Source organism: Pelodiscus sinensis, chromosome 9 (assembly GCF_052426305.1).
Source record: "Pelodiscus sinensis isolate ZL-2025 chromosome 9, ASM5242630v1, whole genome shotgun sequence".
NCBI classification, from domain to species: domain Eukaryota; kingdom Metazoa; phylum Chordata; order Testudines; family Trionychidae; genus Pelodiscus; species Pelodiscus sinensis.
The window spans coordinates 5,334,465-5,356,411 of NC_143060.1; the positions used below are offsets into that span (position 1 = coordinate 5,334,465).

Sequence of the window (21,947 nt, forward strand, 5' to 3'; positions counted from 1 at the left end):
CTTTGCAAGACTGGGCCCATGGGTGGTGGATGATGTAGGCCAGGGAAGGCATTTCTTCCCAAAACTGCTTATACGCCCCAACCACCAGGAAAGGCTGGGGCAGCGGCGAGGCTGGGGTTGGGTGGGGCTTGTCTCCACGGGGAGTGGGGGCGGAGAGAGGGAGAGGAAAGGGGCCTCAGGAGGAAGAGGCGGGGCTGGAGTTTGCCTTCCCCAGCTGGGCCTTCACCCACCGTCCATGATTGGACCCTAAGGGGATGCTTTTTGCTGGACTGATCCGACAGCCATTTTTCACCCCATTGTCGCTCCCGCATGCAAGTCCTCCCTTCTCAAGCCACTGGAATGGCTAGTGAGAGTAGGAACGGTGGGGGCAGATCCCATGTATGCAAACGACTATTATAGTAAGTGGTACGGTTTCACATGTCCGCTTCCCTGGAGGGTTTTGAGCCAGATCTGGAGCGTGTGGTTCTCTTGACACCAGTTAAGGATGTAGCCCCGTGTGTTTGTGCAAACGGGGAACTTTGGTCCGTACCTGTTGAACTAGTAAGTAAGGCCAGAGGTTCTGGGGATGTAAGCAAAGCTACACAGATTTACACAAGTCTGGCAAAATGGCCCTGCCTATTTGTTCAGTAGGCAGGGCCAACGTTCCCAATCTACACGGTTTTGGCATTGGATGCAAGTATCCAGGGGGATGCAATTCTGTCCTAAGTGCAAAATGTACAAAGAAAATGCACAAATGTCTTGCATCTTGGTTAAAAGATTTTGCCCTGGATTGTTGGTTTTTTCTTAATTTTGCAAAGTAACTTCTGAGGAGGACAGGAGGGGTAGCCGTGTTAGTCTGAATCTGCAAAAGCGGCGAGGAGTCCTGTGGCACCTTAGGGTGTGTCTAGACTAGAGTTTTGTCGACAAAAGTGGACTTTTGTCGACAAAACTATACCTGCGTCTACACTACCGCTGAGTTCTGTCGACATAACGTCGACAGAACTCAGCAGTTTTGTCGACGCTGGTAAACCTCATTTTACGAGGCATAACGCCTTCTGTCGACAGAGTTTCTGTCGACAGAAGGTGTTATTGCATGTAAACTGTCCTTTGCGTCTACACTACCATGTCGACAAAGCAGCTTGCTTTGTCGACAGAACTGAATGTAGTGTAGACGCGCTTTGTCGACAGAAGTTTTGTCGACAGTATCTGTCGACAAAACTTCTGTCGACAAAACCCTGTAGTCTAGACGTACCCTATGAGACTAACTGCAGTGTAGGAGCATAAGCTTTCGTGGGCAAAGACCCACTTCGTCAGATGCATTCTGGGGAGGAGAGGAGGGATTGCAATAAAAATAAAAGGTCACGATTTAAAAACATAAATACACCGTTCATCAATATACTGTCCATTGATAAATACCCACATTGTAATACAGCATCACTGAGATGTTCTTGAGAGCATGAAGGAAAGCCAGAACGAATGATTTATTACATCACCAGCAAAACTGAGTGTAGAAATATTTTGTACGCATGCATTTATTCATCATTTGAAGTGCCCCCTTTGTAGTCTGAGTGAGCAATCCATATTTAAAGATAATTTACATGGACCTGACAAAGAAAAGTCATTGGCACCTCAAGCAAAAGTTTTGTCTACAGAGAGAAATGGACTGAAAAAGCTATCGCAGAACAAGGCCTTTGTATGGAGACTATTCTGGTATCACAGTTGTGCTGTTTGGGAACAGTTTCTCCACTTAGGAAACACACTAATTATTCTAGAATAGTGGGGAGGTTTATTCCGGAATAGAACGTTCCCCTTTGGAGCTATTCTGCAGCAGCTTTTCTGATTCACTTCCCCATGCAGAGAAGACCTGAGGCAGGAGAAATTTTTGTCATACACCCTAGAGTTAGATGGGAAGGAAGGTCTTGCAAATAAAGCACAGTGCTATGAGTAGGGCAATCTGGCTGTGGAGGGTCTTGGAGCAGTCCCTTTACTTATATGCCTCAGTTTCCCTTTCAGAACAGAGATGGTCAATACTTCCCGAGCTCACAGCAGTGCTGTGGGGCTTAATCCATTGCTATTTGCTAGCTGCTCTCCTGCTACAGTGATAAGTGCTATGTTCACACCTATTTAATAAGTTTTGAACATTACTTTTGGGTGCTCCTGGAGCAATGGCAGGAATCATGCCGGAGTCAGAGGTGGACTCGTGTTTCATTAGTGGTGAAAGCATCTCAGGTGAGTTCCTTTAAAAGGAGAGGAGGCAAACCAGGACCAGAACCGTAGATCTTTGTAGGTTAAAAATGACCAGGCTGGGTTGCACTTCTGAGCAAAGTGCAATCTACAGAATTGAAAAAGCCAATGCTAAGTGTGAACGTACTTTACGGAGCATCAGCAGGAGCAACCGGGTGTAATCCACCCCAGCTGGATTTTCTTAGGGTTCTCCAAAGGAAGTGCAGATCACACTGAAGGATAATATTCAGTAGGTGACAAACAAGGATCGCGTTGGCCTCTGGGAGAAAAGGCTGCAATTCCCTCGCCAGATGGGGATGATCATTAAAAACACCCACCTACTTCCCAGCAAAGCAAAAGCTTCTTGGTTTTTGTTGCTACGGGGGGAATCCAGGAGCAGCCTACAATCCCTCAAATCGGGGACATCACTAAAGGCACAGGTAAATGAGCATTAAAATATGAAATTTCAGCTTGGATCTGTCATCTCTGCCTGTGCCAAAGGCCATTGGAGTCAGGGAAAAGTTTCCATTAGATCAGATCCTCTGTGTATTTATACCATGCTCCTCACTTGGGTATGAGATAATATAGCCACCTGTCCCTGATTAGTTTACAAAACCTCAGCAGTTTCAATAGGAGATCCAGGCGCTGATTGAGGGCTCGTAAGTTACAACGAGAGACAGTCTAAGATGTGCTGTTCTTCCACAACAGAACTGCTCCAGGTGGGAGAGAACGGTTTGCTTAATTCACTGACAAAAATTAGCTCTTGATGGATTTATTTTGGACAGCATTCACACTGCAGGATAAAAGCAGCCATCCGAGAGGCCGTTTAGCTTGACTGGTGCATCGCAGACATGATTCTTAAGATCCCTCACTAAAAGGGCACAGAAAAATCCATTTGTTCACACAGTACTCAATAACCTGATATTCTGGGTCAGCATTGGGACCTGATCCAAAGCCCATTGAAATAAAGATATTTCCATGTTAACGATACTTTGGCTGCAATTGTGACATCAATAAGGTGTACTGAAAATAAAATTATGGTAAGAAATGGGGACTATTCACCCATTTTTTACTAGCTTTGCCTTTTTTAGGGCTTAAGTCAGTGAGACAAATAGTGAATCTCTCTGCTTATATTTTTTTGATAAAATATATGCCAAAAGGCACTTTCTAACCACAGACATACAGTTTTGTATGTCTGCTGCTGGATGCATTATATGTCTAGGGAGCGCTAAATAAATGACCCATGAGAGATATTTTCTGCAATTTCTTCTTTTATTTTTAAAATCTTTCGGATCCAGATGATCCAAAATTCACATCATATAATAAATAAAGTCTTCAGTCAATTTTGTTGGTCTTGTGAGAGTGTACTTGAATGTCTAAGGAAATTTTTTTTTTTGCAGGGGATGTAATATAAATAACTTTTTGAAATATTGCAACACCATCATTTTCTTCATTCAGTCTTTGGAGAGAGAGAGGGTTATGCAGCATAAAAAATGAGATTCAAAGGATTTTGTTGAACTACTGGAATAAAGGTGTTATTGAGGACTGCTCTGGAAATCAAGGCACACCATTCTGATTTACTTGCAATATTTTTACTTCTGTATGAGTCCCAGGACTTCAACTAAGTTAATCTCCCAATGTGCCCTGATGTGAATGATTCCAAAATTAAGCATAGTCTGTTTAGTGAAGTGGAAATGCACAGAAAATAAAAACAGATTTCCACCTGGATTTTTATGAATTCTATTCAGACTTCTAGCTGATGATGTCTGAATAACCACCGCATCAGTTCCCTTTTCATAATCTCTTTCATTCCCAAGGTCTCTTAAAACCTTGATGCTATTTTTCGTTTTAAGAAAATAGTGAGATCTTGAAACATGTTAGTGAGCAAAATTCTGAATTATTTGTCTGTGTCTAGAACAGCAGTCTCTTGCATATAAATATATGGAATAAATTATTAGGGAGATTTTCATCTTAACTATATTGTCCAATAGTTTTTAGAATGTTGACTAAGGAATGCCGTAGCAAATACATTTGCGATGCTAATATTTTTCATTCTATAAGAACTAAGAGAAACTTTGCACAAACCTTACGATACCCTTATGAGGCAGGGGACTCTGATTATATTGATTTTACAAATCCATATGCTGGGATGCAAAGGAATGAGAAAACTCGCAAGGTCGTCCAGCCAAGGTTTGCCAGCCCTCTCAATGGGATCAGGAATCTCGTGATTGGCATTTTTTTCAAAGGCCCAGTTCCTGGAGCCATGTGACTATGGAAGAATCGCAGCTTCCATTTAAAGTAGTGCATTTCTAGTGTGCTCAGCTGGGAAGAAACATGGCTGTGTGGCCCAAGGCAAATAAAAGGAATCTACAAATATAATTTTTAAAAGGTTTGATTTTTAGCCAATCTCATGATTCCAGGAGCCGGGTTCCTGACTTTCAAATGTTTACGTTTGGCGATACTACATAGCGAGTCACTTCAGACTAGAACCCAAATGGTATCTTGACATCTACTCTCTGGTTTTGACTGACTATTTCAATCATGTTCATGAGATGTATGGAGTAGAAATCCATCAAGCTAAATACAGTATCTTGCAAGTATCAGAGGGGCAGCCGTGTTAGTCTGAATCTGCAAAAACAACGAAAAGTCCTGTGGCACTTCGTAGACTAACAGATTTATTGGAGCATAAGCTTTCATGGGCAAAGACCCACTGCATGTGATGAAGGGGGTCTTTGCCCACAAAAGCTGATGCTCCAATAAATCTGTAAGGGTACAGCTACATTTGCTCCCTAGTTCGGACTAGGGATACAAATGTAGGCGACCGAAATTGCTAATGAAGCGGGGATTTAAATATCCCGCACTTCATTAGCAAGATCTCGCCCGGCGTGCTAGTCCGAATCACAGCTGATTTGAACCGGGAAGCGTGCTCCCGGATGCAATAGTTCAAACCAAAGCCCTTTGTTCGAACTAACATTACTCATTTTTTGGTACGAACTACCGCATCCCGGCATGCAAATATTTAAATCCTCACTTCATTAGCAATTTTGGTCGCCTACATTTGCATCCCTAGTCCGAGCTAGGGAGCAAATGTAGACGTACACTTAGTCTATAAGGTGCCACAGGACTTCTCGTTGTTATTTCAATCATGTGTTTACAGTTTATATAAATGTGTATTTTATGCCTCCCTTTCCTACTCTTTTATTCTTACCCTAAAAACAAAGCCATATAACTGGGAAAAGGTGTCCATATAGTCTCAATCTTTTTCAAAGCTCTTACAGTCAAAGGAGCAAAGATTCCTTATCTAACAAAGGACACATTTGGAAGTCCTATCTGCTTCCACTGAGGTCAACAATAGAGCAGCCACTGAAGGATCAGGTCCAAACTGAACACTTGAAGACCGTTTTTAAAGGATAGTGGTAAATGTGTCATGATGGAAGTTAGATCGGTAGCTCTGATCTAGTGGGTTATAATAGAGTGCTTGCAACGGAACATTTAATGAAGAGTGTTGTGGTTGAAGTCTCAGGTTTCATGGAGCTAAAACACAAAAGCACCAGTAGCCAGCTGGGTTATATGAGTCACCAGTATGTGTGAAGGATCATAGAACTCAAGTCATGTGTGATGGGGTGTACCAGCCCTCCACTGGGCCGGTAAGGGCTAACCAGATCTGCCTGTCAGAGAGCTCCTCCCCCACAACCCTGCTGGGCATGCTCCAACAGGAGGACCAGTATAAAGTCCAGTGGCACAGCTCAGTCAGGACTGACCACTCCATAGGAAGGAGCCGCTGACAGAGCTTGGGAGGAGGAAGTGCTGCAGAGGCTGGTGGAGACCGACTGTGGAAGTGCCCAGCCCGGAGGACACAAGTGGGGAAGCTGCAGACAATGGTGAACTGGGTAGGAAGTAGCCCAGGGTGGGGAGCTAGAGCCCCGAGAGAGCGGATTCCCCGCTGAGCTAATGGTGGGACATGCTCACCACTGACAGGGCCCTGGGCTGGGATCTGGTGGAGAGGGAGGGGCCGGGTCCCCTATTCCACCCTCCTTATACCTGAATGGGACATTACCGCTGGGACTATCGTCTTTGGGCCACCAGGCCTGATTACCCTGTGAATAGGGGATTGCTATTGACTTTAACCACCAGGCCTTACTGCCCCATGAACTGGGTCTGTTATGGACTTGGGCTGCTGGGTCCTACTGCCTGTGCATAGTGGCTTGTTATTGACTCAGGCCAGTGGGCCCTATAGCCCAGTGAACGGGACTCACCATGGACTCGGGCGGCCAGGCCTTGCTATTGACTTCAGCCATTAGGCTGCACTCCTGCATTGGGGTACCTGGGATTGGTATCAGTCACGGGGTGAAGCACATATCGAGGGCCGGGATAGACTCCATGCCCTGCATCAGAGGGAGCTGTGCGTACCCACCACGTGACACCACGTTCCATCTTTTCAGCTTGAAATACGACCTTGGATCACAGCTATGGTGTTCTTTAATGTTAAAGCACTGTGCAATCAACTGACAGACAATGTATAAGCAGTTTACACATGTAACCTGACAGCTTATATGCAAAGAACCAAACCCACCAATGGGTTTCTGGCTGGTGTTTCACAAGTCTTGGTTACACGTGGTTTTTCTGGCTCAAGCCTGTCACGCCACGGATTTCTGTAAAATGGGTTTATTTAAAAGGCAAGCGATGTGACTGGTAGCACTTTCAAAACATAGGTAGGTCTAGACCTTTTCAAAGCTGGCAGTTCTATGTGGCGACTGACATCCAGCATGGGCAAAGCTGTGGCTAATTTTCCATCTGTCCAGCAGTTGTGGCTGGAACATATTTGGTTCTTGTTAAATGGAAGAGCAAACCTGAGTGTTATCTTAGGGTTTGATCCTTTGACATGTCATCCTGATCTCCATGGGAGTTCAGAACGCCCTGCCAAGATCAGTACCATAAAGAATTGGGCCCATAGACACTTGCGATTTAGATGACTGGGTACTCACATTTGTCTGTTTCTGTGCCACACTCTGGTATGGAATTCGGTGCTCTGCTTGAAACTACAGCCCTCATCTGTGGTAAGATAGCTCCTGGAGAAAAAATTCTCAGGGCTGCAGACTAGGGGTTCTGATCTTGCAATCATTTAGGTAGCCTCACTGATTCATTGTATTACAGGGATCGTGGTAGGGATCTTTTTCCAGTTGTTCATAGCATCAGAAAATAAATTATTTGTGAGTTGACCCTTCTGTCGACAGTCAAAGAGGTGAATTCTTGGAAAGCATTTGGACATGAGAATTCAGACTGTCTACTTTGAATGTCTAGCTTTCCAATGTACAGGTTCCCCATACGTTTGAGTTAGCGGACGTGTGCACAAATGACTCACCCAGAACTGAAGCAATTTTGTTTAAACTTGGCTTGTTTTCTAGATCTCAATGAGATCTAAAGAATATGCCAGTTTTGAAGAAATCTGGTTCCGAAGCCTAGAATTTAATGAGCACAGAGATGATTTTTTTTCTCCCTGCATGTTCAGCAGAGTAATAGGCTTAACACTTTATTTTGGTCTATAACTTCTAATAATGAAATTGCAACGCACAAAGAATGTTTCTGTTTGGTATTTCTGCTCATAATAAGGCATTTTGAATGAATTGGGCGTGATTAAGTGCTTTACCTTATTCTAAACTTGCAAAGATGCGCCAGGTACCAGGTTACCTAGGGAAGCAGTGGAACCCCATTTTCTCTCCTTTTTAGAAGATTTTTAAGAGCAGGTTAAACAAACACTGGTCAGGGATGGTCTAGGTATAATCCTGCTCAATAAAGGGAGCTGGGCAAGAATGAAGTCTCTTATCTCTACATTTCTAGGACAAAGTCCAGCAATGCTTATGACTCCAGGAAAAGGAGCTTTCATACGTAACTTCTTTCTTCACTTTTTGGGGCTTGATTTCACAGTCTCGAGGTTGGCTTAATACTAGCTTCCCTCTTGCCCATGGAATAATCTTTCAGCCATTTCGGCTATGGTCAATACTCCAGTTCAAGAGGGGGGAAATAAGAAAGATTGTGGCTATTTGTGTGACCTTACTTATGGGAATAATACTTTAAAAGAGAACAATCTTGAAATGGAGAAGATGGAGATAACAGTAACTTCATCTCATGTGTCCCATTCCTCTAAGCAGTCACTGGGGTGAACGCAATATAAGAATCTATCACAGGAGGGTAAATTCGACCCATCAGTAGGCAATTATGTAAGACGTAATGTATACCAGGCATGACGGTGCTATGACATTCATGTCTTACAAGGAGATGCACGGTGCTGCTTTCTCCTTAACAGATACGTGTTTGGTTTCTTTAGCACTACTGAATTTAGGGCGGATCTACATAATGGGGCAATGTCAACCGGAGGTACGTCTACACTGCACAGCTATTTTGGGATATCAGAGGTATTCCGAAATTGCTAACTCCATGTCTACACAAGCTGCTTGGTATTCTGAAATATTTTTCAAAATAATGGGCACGCTATTTCACCATCCCGGTAAACCTCGCTGCATGAGGGTTAAGTGATGGCTCGAAATAGTGTGTTATTTTGAAATGTGGTGCTCTGTAGATGCACCACATTTCAAAATAAGCTATTTCGATATAGATTCAAAATAAGATATGCAATTTGCATAGTGCAAATTGCATATATTATTTTGAGTGTAGGGTGTTGAGTAGACACATCCTGAGGTACACAACTCCAGCTACATGTATACTATAGCTTGAGTCAATGTACTTTAAGTTGTGTTGCTGTGGGGTGTCAACTGCGAGGGGGTCAACAGGAGAACTTCCCTTTCACTTCTTGTACTGGTGGAATACTGGAGTCGATGGGAGAGTGATTAGTGGTCAATATAGTGGGTCTAGTAAAGATCAGCTCAATCAACCCCCGAGAGGGGATCGATCACCACAGGGCCGATCTCCCGGTAAGTATAGACATGCCCTTAGAGACGGAATAAATTTGAGACCCATCAGTGCAGTATTGTCACTTACAGAGCTTTTATACAACCTAATTTTAGAAGGTTTAAACCTATGGGGTTTTCACACCACTTCCTTTGGGAGACCATGCCAGGGCCTAATAGACTAATTTGTTAGGATAATTTTCCCTCCCTACCCTCACCTCGTTCTTCTACTTTGTATTTCATAGAGTCTTTTAGGTGATTGTAAAGGATTCCTGTTTGTGCTCTCCAAATATTAAGAAAAGAAAACTAAGTTAAAGATCAAAGTGATGCTACCTGCCACATTCTTCTCCCTGGCTCAACTCATGAGGCCAAGTCACATCAGAGATGCATCGCTGTATAATGGTGAAGTGGTATTATAAAGTACGACCCGACACACATCAAAGCCAATGGAAAGCCCCTCATTGATTTCAGAGTGCTTTGGATCAGGCCCACGGAAAAGATAAGAGTTCGGATTCACTCAACATAAACCCAACAGTTAAATTAATGTAATAGAGATGTAATTGCTTTTAAGAAATGGCAACACTGCACTTCTGGGGTTAGTTTTTTCGGTCCCTGATTTTCTCTTTTTATAGAAGCAAAGCGAAATGGTTTATTTCCCTTCCTCTGTTTCTTCACAATAATCCGACTCCAGTGGATCTCAGAAAAGTAGGTCTGCCTTTACACTAGCTATCTAACAAGGGAAACATTTTGGCTTCTTTCAGTCTCCTAATTTTGGTCTGCATTTTCTGAGTAACCAAGTCTCTCAGGAGTATGTTTTAAAGGGCTTTAATAAGTGAAAGTGTAACTGTGTACGCAGCTAACCAATGAGTCTAAGCTCCTTGGTTAACGTTCATGCTTACATGAAGGCTCCCCGTTTGCATGGGGAGGGGGCTTAAACACCAGCTCCTGGTACACACTGGCTCCTGAGGAGCTGCCTGCCACTATATTCTGCTGCCTCTGTGGGGCAGCGGGCAGGAGCTGGTGCACACCAGGAGCTAGCTTAAAATCCAGTGCCCAGAGCACACTGGCTCCCATGGAGCTGCCTGCTGCTCTGCATGTAACCATGTGTCCACTGAAATTTACTTAATTATATACATTTTAACATCCCTAGGAGGTAATGATGTAGCTGTGACTATTCCTATTTCGCACACCCTGATTTTTTTGGCATCTAAGTTCATCACTGAAAATAAAATGTTTTATTTACCCCCCAAACATAGAAAAGTTTGGTCTAATACTATTAATGGGGGAGAAATAGCTCAGTGGTTTGAGCATTGGCCTGCTAAACCCAGGGTTATGAGTTCAATCCTTGTGGAGGCCATTTGGGGCAAAAATTTGTCAGGGATGGTACTTGGTCCTGCTGAGAAGGCAAGGACTGGACTCAATGACCTTTCAAGGTCCCTTCCAGTTCTAGGAGATAGGCAATCTCCATTAATTTATATTGCTGATACATTTTTTTAAGCTTGGCTCAGCTTTGATCTGTGTGGTCTCAACCCACAGGCCAAAGCAGAAGGCAAGAGAAGTCCCCATTTAGGTCTGAAGTCGCCTGCCCTCGTTCACCCCCTTTGCCTTGGTGCGCTGGATGTTCAGGCACCATCGGTGGCTTTGGGAACTCCATCCATTGCAATCCTCCACCAGCTACAAAACCAAATGCTGTGCAAAACAGGCCTGCCCTGCCCTGCCACACTCCCTACGTTCCTCTCACGCACCAGAGCTGAGGGGGGCCGAAGTTAGTAGATTTTGTGTGTTCCAGCCCTGCGGTGGAACAGCAGAGGGGGGTGGAGCTTGGCTCCCCCAGTGCTGGGGGACCCCTGAGCTTTGGGGGCTGGATCCAGGCAAGCTGGAGGCTGCATCTGGTCCCACCTCTGCTTTACAGCAATGGAGAACGGGGCTAGTGCCAAGGTGAGAGTGTGCCAAACTTCCATATGAAATGGACAGAGCTCTGGCTGCCCATTGACTATGGTAAGATTCATTGGCACATTATCGCAGGTACCACGTGACTCTCCCGAATGGTAAGGAGGACTCCTTTTCGGGACACTTGACGATTTAGTTAGATCGATGAGCTATTATGGGAAAGAGCCACTTTGCATAAACTCCAGGCATCAGTGACAACACACAAGCCCAGCAGAAATCACACCCTAACTGCAGCAACACAATATAATCTCCACATCTGTCAGCAAGGTGACTTAAAACCTCCAGTCCAGCCTTTCCCACCTTACATTTCCAGTTATTTATATATTGGTGAGGGGGGAGAGCGTGGGGATTCAGAGAGATTCAGGTCCCTGATCCTTCTCTCTCGCAAGGCAGCATCAAGCATCACTCCATTGAAAACAATCAAGCGATACAGCTAGAAAGCTAGTGCAAGGCAGCGATCTCTCCGGCAACACCACTCCTGCCCTGAGCTTCTGGGTACTTGGGTGACAACAGTCACCTTGATTTTGATCAGGGCAATGTGAGCCATTACGTGGAAATAAGATCGGTCACACTAGGTCCATCTGGGCCAGCAATCTGTCTTCCAACAATAGCTGGTACCAGATGTTATAGAGGGAATGAACAGAACAGGGCAATTACCAAATGATCCCAACTCCAGTCGTCCAGTTCCAGTTTCTGGCAGTTGGAAGTTTAGGGACAGCTGTGGCATGGGGTTGTGTCCCTGGCCATCTTGGTTATGAGCCTATCCTCCATGAACATATCCAGTTCTTTTTTGAACATATTTAGGTTTTTGGCCTTCACATCATCCTTAGGCAAGGAGTTCCTCAGGTTGACTGTGTGTGTAGGAAAACATACCTCTGTTTGTTCCAAAGCTGCTGCCTATTAATTTAATTAGGTGACCCCCTAGGTCTTGTATTATGAGAAGGGGTAAATAACACTTCCCTTGTCACTTTCTTCATGACATTGACAATTTTAGAGACCTCTGTCATATCCCCCAACTTATGTGTCTGTCCCTTTTCTAAACTGACATGTGGTTTTAATTTCTCCTCCTATGGAAGCTGTTCTATTCCTCGAGTTGTTTTCGTTGCTCTTTTCTGCACCTTTCCCCATTCTAATGAATCTTTTTGGAGTGGAGTTGGTAGAAACACATTAAGAAACTGCCACCGGATTCTGGTCTCATACTAGTAAAGGATAGCAGGCAAACTCTCCAGCATGTGTACAGCAGTTAAGCGTATGCGTAACATTAAGCATCTGCTTTAGTTCTACTGATTTCACAACCCAGGGTAGGAAAACAGTTTCAAGAGGATGTATGTCTGCTTCAGTGTTGTCCCAAACCGACTCCAAATGAGTTAAAACTCCACTAAAAAAAATCAAAGTAGTGCAAACAAACATAAGGAAAGTAAAAAATCAGATTCAGTTCTTTGTCATATAATCTGGCCTTTTCTTTCCTTACCTGGAATTGTAAGATTTGGAGTGTGATGGAAACATAATGTAAAATCAGGAGAGGGTGACACTAAAATAAATTTAGGGAAGGGATTTTTAAAGGTCAAGAGGAAATTGGGGGAGATGAAATCCAAAAGTGGAAGCAGAATGAATTTCCAACAGACACCTTTGACGATCCATTGTAGAATTTCTAGCTACAAGGAGTCTGATTACAGCCAGCGAACCTGCCAGTGCCTCTAATCTGTGTACAGCCTCTGCGGATATTTGCTGTTAACCTGGTCACGTCTGCCTGAAATAACTTCACCCAGTGTTACAGAACAGCCAGGGTAGCCAAGTGACTTGGAAGATTTGTTCCTGCAATTTTGCCTTCGTATCTTTCTCGCTCCCTGTTTACATCCGACCTCTCAAACCACTAACTCCGCCTTGAAAGAAATTCCCCCAAGCCTTTTCCATTATGATTGATCTCACTGAATCAGCTAATAACAGATTTATTTCCTCATTTGCTTTGTGCTGCCAGCTGAAGTAAGAGAAAAGAGGGGAAAAGACACCCTCCTCCCGCCTCCAACCCTGCCTTTGGGGAAGCTGGAAGCTACTTCCAGACAAAACTGTTATCCATTAACATCCAATTATCACTTGGTCCAAGCCATTAATTATAAATCAGCCTCCTAATTGGGATAATTAGCTCTCTGCTTCTTAATGTGGTGTGACTGATGCGTTTGGAAAGAATGTAATCACTCCATTTGTTTAGCGTGAGGCGGAGAAATCCAACTCTCATGGTTTAATTTTAGCCTGATCCTTCTCATCAGCAGCATTAAAAGCTCTTTACGGCCCTATTAATTGGTGGAGAATCATGCCTGGGATGGAGACCTGCCAGTGTATTGTTTTACACCCGAAGGCGATCGCTTTCCAAGTACTTTTAAAATCGGCACTTCCGAGCGAGTGTTTCACACTGCAGCTCCAGGTGGTCTTGTTTGTTGTGCGTTAAGCAAAAGGGGGCTGCTTATGTTTTTCTGCCTCTTCTGCAGTGGACCTGCGCTGTTTTGTCTAGCCTGATTTTATTGTGTCTACTCTCCCCTTAATCCTTCGCTTACCCCATTTGCAAAAGAAAACCGATTTCCCCAATGTGTTCCCAGCATATGGGGAGAGTATCTGTAAATCTTCCTCGAAAAAGAAGTAAGGTCTGGAGAACTGGGGATAAATGGATGTGTTAGAAGTTGCTTGCTGTGCAGGTGTTTCTAAGAGTCCTAGTGATGATCTATAATTTAGTTTTTATCCCGGAATGAATCAAGGCTGCTTCTCTGTCTACGCCCAAAGAAAGCTGCTTTGTCTGCATACTCGGTTCCTACTCTAGAAGGAACCACAGTCCCACGTGAGCACTTTCAGGTTAAAAAATAAATTAGGAGGCACTGCCATTCCGGGCCGTTTTCGTTGTCCTCCTGTGACTTTGCAAACGCGGTTTCCATCATGTCTCAAAAAAAAAAAAAAATCGTTTACCGGAGCTACAAAACTTTTCCGTGACTTGATGTTTCATTAATGAGGGCTGCGCAGAGAAGCGACGATAGCTGGGGGGCATGATTAGATATTTATTACTGTCATTTACATGGAAAACTTGAGCAGCCAACCAAGTGGAACCGAAAGGGGTTTGTTGATTATTATAATTGTTACGTTTTAACAATAGAAACCGGTGCAAAGCTCAGGAAAGTGCCCGAATGTTGCGTCACACAGCAGGTGTGTACGTGTGTGGATTTTTGGAAAGGGTAGGGGCTTTTTCAGAGGTGTTTTCATATCAGAATAAAACTTTGGGAGCTCACCCTCAAATCGTCACATCATTCTTGTTTTCCCCCATTCACCATACTCTTTCCCCTGAATTTAGCGAGACAAGGGGAGGGGGAAGTTTTTTCTGCACAGATTTGCATCCACAAAATGAAATTGACATGCTGGGGGTCGAGGGGGTGATGGACCCGAAACCATCCGCTAGTCACATTCTTCTTTTTCCTTCCCCAAGGTTTTATTTTTGTTTTTAAATGGCAACAAAGTTGGAAGTTAACCTCAGTTGAGATTAGTTCGGAGGCTTTTGTTTTAAATATTATAGGTATGTCGTTCTGCCTTAACTGGGCTCCTAGCTGTAAGTCACACCAGAGGATTAATGGGGATATCAAGTTCAAACACGCTAGCAATAAAGCGACCTGTTTTCGTTTAAAAATGAATCTGACTCGAGTGAAATCGCTTTAAAATAGTGTCTAGAAATGTGTGTATCCATATTTTGCATCCGTTTCCGATCATTATATAACGCCCCCATTTCGTCTTACTTCCAAATCGATCTGCCCAGAAATACGTACACAATGACAGATGGAAATAGGGGTAGCTGGAGAAAGATTAAGTACATTCGAGCTTATGGGTATATGTCTACACATTCAGATGAGATATTTGCGGCTGAATTGTCCAATAGACAAAACGTGCCCCAAAAGTCTTTAGTTGGAAAGCTTGAAACCCATCGCCATAATACAAGGCTATATTACAAAGACTTTTTTTTCTCCCTATTGGAAGAGGATTCCTTTAAAGCAGAAATTCCAATAGAAAGCGTTTACACACACACCGTCTTTGCCTCCTCCTTTCGAATTAATGCTCAAGGGTGGGAATAACGTACGCCACATTTGGCCTCTGTGGGTGTGTTAGAGGTTGCAAAGTTGTGAGCTCTACCGTCGATTTTTTTTAAGTCCTTCCAATTTTGAAGTGAAAACAGAACTCAGGGTCGGCGTCTCCGGGGGCAGCGACGTGTCCTGGGAACAGCCAGCCAGCGCATGCCCTTTGATTAATAATGGTCTGATGGCTATCGCCTACCCCTGGCTGCCACCTGATAACACTAAAGCAACGCAGGTAACAGGCTGCCCTTCAGAGGCATCCGGGACCTCTCGCAAGACTCTCTGAAGTTTGCCAAAGTTTTTCGGAAGTCGGCTCACCTCCGCAAGCCGCTTCCCCTTAGGGACAAGGACACAGGGACGAGATCTCCAGGCATCTCCCCCTTCCCACTTTCAGGATTTGCACCAAGAGAGGCGCGTTAGCTGCTCTTCGGTACCCCATTTTCCTCCCCATTGTTACTTCCCACGCTCGCATTCAGGTGCTGCAGTTGCAGTGAGAGGGGTGCGGGTGTGTTGCTCCTGTGTGCCGGTGGTGTAACGTGGCTTGCAATCATCACACGTGGTGTGTGTTTGGGGAGAGACGTGTAAACACCTTCTCTTCCCCCCTCCCCAACCCCCCCCCCTCCCCCCCACATATGCATCCAGCACATTTTGGCTGTGCGGAGCGGGCTTGCATGGCCGATTGCCCAGGCAGAAGGGACTTGGCTAAACATTTACTTTCCTGCCTAAGCAGGGGGCGATACCCGTGTCCCTCCCTCTCTCCGTTATGCCATGGCCTGAGGGTGGAGTCTGGCGGAGATGCATGAGATGCTTTCGCGGTTAAATATTCATGCGGATCCCCATTTGGGGCGCGGTATAATGGAGGGGCAAATAGGTTTCGACAGCAGCGTCCTTCATGTATCAGCCCAGCCTGAGCATGCAAGTCCTGCGTGGATGCGCCCCCACGTAGGAGTCAGCTGAAGTTCTGTGCCGGAGAAGGCAGGGAGAGCTTCCCCTTTCTCCCCCGTCGGTCTCGCTAGAACCTCATTCAGTTGTGCAAACCGGTACGGAACAGGCGTGGGGGGAGGGGGAATTTGGTGCTGAACTTCCGATCCCTTTTTGTGTCTCATCTAATGTCAGTCTAATCCGTATTTTCACTCCCACTCGTTTGCCCGCCTCCCAGAAGATGCCCCCTCCACTCACCGCTGAACTTTAGTGGCACTGGCCTATGGGATTATGTATCCAGTATCAGGAGCTTTCGTGGGCCAAGCCAGGAAGTGGGTTTTGCCCACGAAAGCTCAGGATGCTCTCTATAGGTTAGTCTCTAAATTGCTACAGGACCACTGCTTAAAGTTACAGGCGACCAGGGCTACCTCCCTCGGAGACTTTCATTCACCTATGGATCCTTCGCCCTCTTTTCTTGTGCAAAGGTCTTTTGTCTCTTCCCAGAATCGGTCTGATTTTTGCCTCCGGCTCTCTCTCACTCTCTCTCTCTCACCAGGCCGTTTGGCTTATTAAAACATCATTATGTAAATGGCGTGAAATTTACAGCCTCCTACTTCGATGCGCATAAAGGGAGAGATGCGTTGTTAGCTACGGATGCCCTTTGGCGAAAGAGAAGAAAGGGAGGGGCAAAGAGAAAAGTGTGTTGACAGCCCCCGCCAAACCTAAACCCACCTCTGTCCCTTTTTCTGATCGTGTATCCGGAGCGCTCGAGTGGGACCGGCCCGAGCAGGGAGGTTGTCAGAAGTTTGGGGCTAGGAAAGGAAGCGTTAAAACCCTCAATGGGACACTCTACTTGCATGCCCAAAACCCGAACCTTTCGCAAAACGAAGCAGTGTGCCTGCCTGTTATCCACGTTAGCCATCTGCTCAAAGTTATATTTTCAACTCTATAAGACGTTTTTTAAACAAAACTTTTTTTTTTTTTTTTGGAGAAAGCTAATCTCTTCCAAATGAAGCAAAACCAGAACAAACAGAAAGCGGTTGTCACTCACAGGGGGAAGCGTGAAAAGACTCCGAAACAATCGGCCAAAAGGCCATATGACCATATGGCCAAAAGGGTGGGCTGGAACTGGAAGACCGAGGGGTCCCCCACACCCTGTTTTCTCAGCCACACATCTACAGTGGATTGGCTTCCTTCAAAGGATTGCCGAGGGCCCACGATACAGCGGGAGGGAGTTGAAGCATCTCGAAGGAGAAAAACGGTGCACTTGTCCTAAAACTGCATTGCAAGAGAAAGGAACCAACAGCCGGGCATCCTCTGCCCTGTATAAGGTCCTTGCAAGGGGACTATCCCGTTCCCAGCCCTAGCCAAAAGGCCTCCCCCCAAACAAACTTTCCGCGCGTACTGATCGCCCACGGAGGCAAAAACCAGGCGCTCTGGGCAACTGCGAAAGTTAACGCGCCTGGTGCTGTTTCCTTTTCCTTGGGGGAGCTCAGAAAGCGGCTTACCTTGGGCGGGCTGGCCAGGGCTCTTCCGTAGAAGCGATCAGGCAGAGGGTGTCCAAGGCTCCCGCTGCCGTGTGGACAGAGCAAGCGGATTCGGAGCGAAGGGGCTGAGACAGCGGAGCGGAGTAGCCAGGAGTCTGAGCGCTTCCCTCGCCCTCCCTCCCTCTTCCCTCCGGTCTCCTGCCTTGCTCCCAAGTTGTCTGCGGGTCCAGCGAAGCTGCCATCTACCGGGGGAGAGGATTGAGGAAGGATTTTTAAAAGGAGCTTCACACAGACCTAGCTGCTACCCTGCAAGATTGTCAATGGTCCTCCATCCTGTCAATCAAACTAGGGCTTGCTGATCCATTTCTCTCTCCCCCCCCCCCTTCTCGCTTTTTTAATAAGACTTCTTACCAGTCATTTACACCAAGTCTAGTCAGGTGTAAACGCCTAATTAAATCACTGGGAAATAATGGGAAGCCAGTCGTGGGAGGAAGGGGGGACGCCCTATCTTGTACAGAGTCTGAGAGCTGCCTGGGGAAAAGATGGGGCATAGATGTGGGGTGGAGAAGAGGTGTACACATGTATAAACGTGTCTCCACACACTCCCCCCCGCCCCACTTTGGGCTGAGGGTAGGGATCAAAGGGACTTCGAAGGTAGAGTCCGGCTTTATAGGGATCAGTCCAAATCTAAATCTGCAGTGTGCACGGCCTCCGATCTGAATTCGGTTTCTTTCCTGGCAGGATCGCAGTGGAAACCACACTTGCGAATACTTCCCTAAAACCCAATGAACCGCGTTTCTCTGGCGTCCCAGATCGCGAACGCATCGGCCGTGGTTACTCTTTAAAGCGAAGCCGATGCCCGGATAGGCGCTGGGGTGTAAACCTCTTTGCTAGAACCCAGGCCCGAGTCTGTCCTCCCATGGATCTGGGTCCACAAGAGCTCAGGAGAAACCAACCGGATTTCTGCTAGCGATGTGAAAAGCGAACGATCCAGCGTATGTGGCTCTAAACTTCGCACCCTGTTACCCGTGCAACTTTCTAGCTGCCCCATGGCTCAGCAGGGAACCCCCAGCCCCCACCCCAGGAAAGTTTGTGGCTACGTAGATGTGGATCTGTCCAGGGTGTAGTCCACGTTTTTAGTTTTGAATAGTCTTTCTTGCAAAGGAAAACAAAAGGGTGTGGGGGGAGAAGGGAATGAACGAGCACACTCGAAGCAAGGTGAAGGATGTGTGGTTTAAATGCAGGCCACTTCAACGCAACTCCCCGCGTAAGGGAAAGAAAACCAGGCTGAGCGCGCTCTGGTTTTCACAACTCAGCTGTCCAAAGTGGAGGAAGAAATACGTGAAACAGGAGAGGCTTAAGGGACTGGCTGTGAAGGAATAAGTCCCAATGAATATTTTCTCCCCCCTGCGTTTTCCTCCCTGTTTTTTCTGAACCCTCCTGAACTCCAACTTCGCAGGTAACTTCCACTCTGTCTGCAGCCTGGAGGCAGCCCCGGGTCCCGTTCTTTGGCCGAGTTGACTAACTGGAGCGTTCGTTCTATTTGCTTTTCAGCTTTGTCATGCCTTTGCAGCAGAAAAGAGCAGTTGAAAGCCTGCAGAGGGATTGCTAATAGACGCCAGGGTACTTGCCTTTAGAGTCGCTTCCAGCCCCGAAGGATTTAGGATGGAATTGAGGAGACAAGACGCCATTTCAGGCCCCCAAACACCCTGTTTTAAAATGACTGCGGGTAAGAGGATTAAAACAATAATGCTCCTCTTGAAGAGTTTTCTCCCCCCGCCTTCCCTCCTATAGAAAAGATTTTTTCTCCCAGAGCAAAACCGTTTAGGCAAGGGAATTAAGGGAACAAGAAAGAAGGGGTGTGTGTGTGTGTGCGTGGGGGGGGGGGTACCTTTTAATTTAAGCTTGCATATTTTGTGTACATTCTGTCAAAAATAGGGGGGGGGATGTCTGTTAGTATATGCAGAGCCACAGAAAGGTCATTTTTGCCGGGAGGTGGGAAGGCGAGTGAATGCCCCAGAAAGAGGAAAAACAATCTATTGCAATGCGGCCACATCATACAACCCGTGCTGGAAGAGGGCAGGAGATGAATGGTGCGTAAAGGCAAAGCAAACCGTAGCCGGAGGTGTGTTAGGTGGGACACTGGAGTTTCGCCTCTGTCCTCCCTCCCCGTCGCAACTTCCAACTTGGGGAGGGGGGGGGGAGGAGGGAGATGTGCGAAGAATACATCTGTCCCGCATGCCTCGGATGCAGAGTTTTGCAGGGGAAAAAGCTCCACCTTTCCCATAGGATTTACTTTTACATTTTTCTCCCTGGCCAGGCGGATTCCGAATGCGAAATAAAACTGGGGGAGCGCTTGGGAGAAGCTAGTCAATTGCATGTCAATTTCACTCTTTCCTACACGTGCTCCCCTAGAAGGCATGCCGGGCGGGTTTGCATTTGACAAACAGTTTTCCAGAAAAAGAGAATCAAACCACGGGGTTTTTTTTGTGTGTGTGCTCTTATTCATGATCACCAGCTCCTATGCTGTAAACCGATTAAAAATATAGTTTTAAAAAAAATGCGTGTCACGCCTCATGTTCGACGAATGGTATAATAAAGCACAGGAACTAATCTATACCCGCCACCCCTTATAGCTAAGGTAGCGTTTAGACAGGATCTTTACATTCTAAGGTGAACACGACAAAAAATTCTGGCAGGTTTTCAAATCACATTCTCCTCCAAACGCCATCGAATTCAGCTCGGTTCCTAAAATGCGCTCGAAATAGCGTCAGAGATGATTCTTCCCAAAACAAGCGTTTTCTTCCCAGCGACACACATTCGCCATATACCTCCCTACCCCCTTCCTCCACACCAGCCCCAAACTCTGGTGGTCTGGAAACCTGTAGTTACTGGGACTTGTGGCAGGTGTATTTAGGAGTTGGGAAAACATTTTCCTTCTCCCCTTTTCCCCCAAACCATCTTCTCTCCTGGGCATAACAACACCAGGAAAGTTTGTAACAACTTAAAGTTTTCGGTTCTCCTTTATTTGATATCACCCCCCTTTTCTCCTCCTGTTACTGAATATTGAGGGTGAAGTAGGGAACCCTTGGCATGGTTTTAATCAGTGGCGGCAGAACTGTTGCATATGACCATGATCAATTTCCAATTTTCTCTGGGTACGTCCCTCAATATTCTCTCTTCCCTAGCTACCGGGATCCTGACAAAAGGATCTTTTTAGCTGCCTTTAAGTTTGTTTTTTCTTGCAGAAGAATGACAGAAGGATAACCGAAAAGTTTACGTTACAAATCAATAGTTTTCTGCTTTTTGTGCAAACCTTCACAATTAACTAGCTCCACTTAATTCTTTGTGTGTTTAGAGAAATAGGTGAATTATTTATCCTAGACTGGAAGGAGTAACTTGACTTAAGTAGTTCTTTCTGGTTACTTTGTCCTAACTGATCTATTTATACCATGCTTTAATGTGTAGACACGGGCAATCTATCAACACACAAATAAACTTCCAGGAGAGTTATATTGAAAACACATTTTGCCTCCAAAACGCTGGTAGAGTATAGTTCGCTAGGGATGCGATTTATGCAAGAAAGAAGAACACCATGCCACAAATTCTTGGTCTTCCTTTTGAAAAATGGTTTCATTTTGGTGGAACACTTGGTAAAACATTTCTCTCCCTCCCTCTTTCCTTTACTTACCCAATGGGTACAAGTTGTTCCACAAAGATGCAGTTTCAAATGCATTCGATAGAATATTTGGTTTTTTTTCCTGGGGAAAAATAATATTTCAAGCATTGTAAAAATATGAAGTGGAGCAAAGATTTGCAAGTGTTCATTTAGAACATTTTCATTCTGCAACCCAGAGTGATTCTATACATCCTCCAAACCCTTAGCGTTAGAGGAAACATCTCTTAATTTACCAGCTGGAAATAACATTTCATTGACATTATTTGGAATGTTTCATTGATATTAACTGATTGGGTCTAGTCATTAAAAAAAAAACACCTTTCAAGACGACTCCTTACATCTTTGCTAAGTGATTCCAGCCCTCTAGGTTTCTTTTTTTGTGTAAATATTAATCAACACCCACCCAAAGAGCTATCAGTTAAATACAACTGATTCTTTTCAATTTGAAATTGCTACATTTAAAAGTTGCCTTGGAATAATCCCAGCATGATGTGGGAGGAAATTTAAGTGCTCCTCTCCTGTTTTGTTTTTAAGTGCATTTTGACACAAGTTTCTATTTCTTGCTGGTGGTTATTTTTTTTCAAATGCAGCAAATATAAAAATGATATGAGGAAAAAAGAGGAAATTATTTTGTGTGACTGGTTCTGCCCCACACCAATCTGTTAAAGCTCTGAACACAAACACATTAAACACAAAACTA

At 45.2% G+C, this 21,947-nt stretch overlaps 1 protein-coding gene across 1 annotated transcript in view; it reads right to left on the bottom strand.

Moving 5' to 3' along the window:
* Nucleotides 1-17,721, bottom strand: part of DMBX1 (diencephalon/mesencephalon homeobox 1) — a 46,358-nt gene extending 28,637 nt beyond the window's left edge. The window contains exon 1 of the mRNA XM_089780400.1: nt 17,590-17,721. The gene's annotated coding sequence lies outside the window, so the exon portion shown is untranslated. The remainder of the gene's footprint in view (nt 1-17,589) is intronic.
* Between the last annotated feature and the right edge of the window lie 4,226 nt (nt 17,722-21,947).